The 1,484-nt window shown below is 34.7% G+C and overlaps 1 protein-coding gene across 1 annotated transcript in view; it reads right to left on the bottom strand.

The window, feature by feature from the left end:
• Positions 1 to 1,484, bottom strand: part of LOC106470461 (arrestin domain-containing protein 4-like) — a 63,283-nt gene that overhangs the window by 55,270 nt on the left and 6,529 nt on the right. The window lies entirely within an intron of this gene.

Here is a 1,484-nt window from a genome sequence, read left to right as displayed (position 1 = left end):
AAAGTCAGGTGTAGTTGAAATTGCCATAAATGCATGACTAAAGTCGGGTGTAGTTGAAATTGCCATAAATGCATGACCAAAGTCAGGTGTAGTTGAAATTGCCATAAATGCATGACCAAAGTCGGGTGTAGTTGAAATTGCCATAAATGCATGACCAAAGTCGGGTGTAGTTGAAATTGTCATAAATATCCTTCTTACTCAAACTCCTAGCTATGTAAATTACAAGACATATTTTATAATTTTTGTCAGTTTTATTTTTTTTAACCTTCTGGCTTTAACAGGTAACTATTATACGTCAGCTTCAGCAGTATATACCGTCCAACTTGCTGAACTTAGCTGACATTATAAATTAAAAAACAAACTGATCTGACCTTGAACAACAAACAACTTAGCAACTGACTTCTCAATGATCTTGAACAACAGACATCTTAGCAACTGAATTCTGAAATTTCCTAAACATTTTGCATGCAAAATATAAATATATAAAAAATGTATAACGTCCATGCATAACAATTTCAGATGAGGAGTTTGTGCTCAAATATCCAGTGAGATGAGCAGTGCAACACTCCGTGCTCGAATATCCAATAAGATGACGAGTGCAACACACAGTCCTCGAATATCCAATGAGATGAGCAGTGCAACACTCCGTGCTCGAATATCCAATAAGATGACGAGTGCAACACACAGTCCTCGAATATCCAATGAGATGACAAATGTAGCACACAGTCATCAAATATTCAATCAGATGACGAATGTAACGCACCGTCCTCGAATATCCTGTGAAATTACAAGTGTAATGCACCGTTGTCGTGGCTATAGTAAATAAATTTAAGAGCAGTGATCTTAATATACCCCTTATCGTTATAATTAAAACGTATGTAATGATTTTGACGCATGTTACACTCATTACATAAGTTTATAATTAAAGGATATTCACCTGTAAAACATTTTCTCTCTATTTTTTTTAGTTTTGAGAACTATGATCCCAGTATATTTTGCATAGACAATTTTAAATTTTGTTGTCACTCATAAGTTTCGTTGTCAAATATATATCCTTTTAGTTAAGTAGATATGATTGATAGTGAACAAATTCCTATTGGCATTTTCAAGCAGTAACTAACTCGGTTATACAGGCCATAACTAAGCCTTTTTTAAATACCAACATCAAAACTGAAAGTTAACTGGCTAATAAAATTAAGATTAATAACAGTTTTTCTCCTAACTGACTTGCAAACTACCAGTCATATGGCTACGTCTTCATCTGACACATCACGCAACTGACTTGCAAACTACCAGTCATTTGGCTACGTTTTCATCTGACACATCACGTAACTGACTTGCAAACTAACAGTCATATGGCTACGTCTTCATCTGACACACCACGTAATTAGTCTATTTGACATATGCAAATTACCATATTTTCGGTGTATAAGACGCACTTTTTTACCCCAAAATTTGATGTCAAAATCTGCTTGCGTCCTATA

This window comes from Limulus polyphemus, unplaced genomic scaffold (genome assembly GCF_000517525.1).
Source record: "Limulus polyphemus unplaced genomic scaffold, Limulus_polyphemus-2.1.2 Scaffold4018, whole genome shotgun sequence".
In the NCBI taxonomy this organism is placed as follows: Eukaryota; Metazoa; Arthropoda; class Merostomata; order Xiphosura; family Limulidae; genus Limulus; species Limulus polyphemus.
This window is presented reverse-complemented; position numbering and strand designations above follow the sequence as displayed.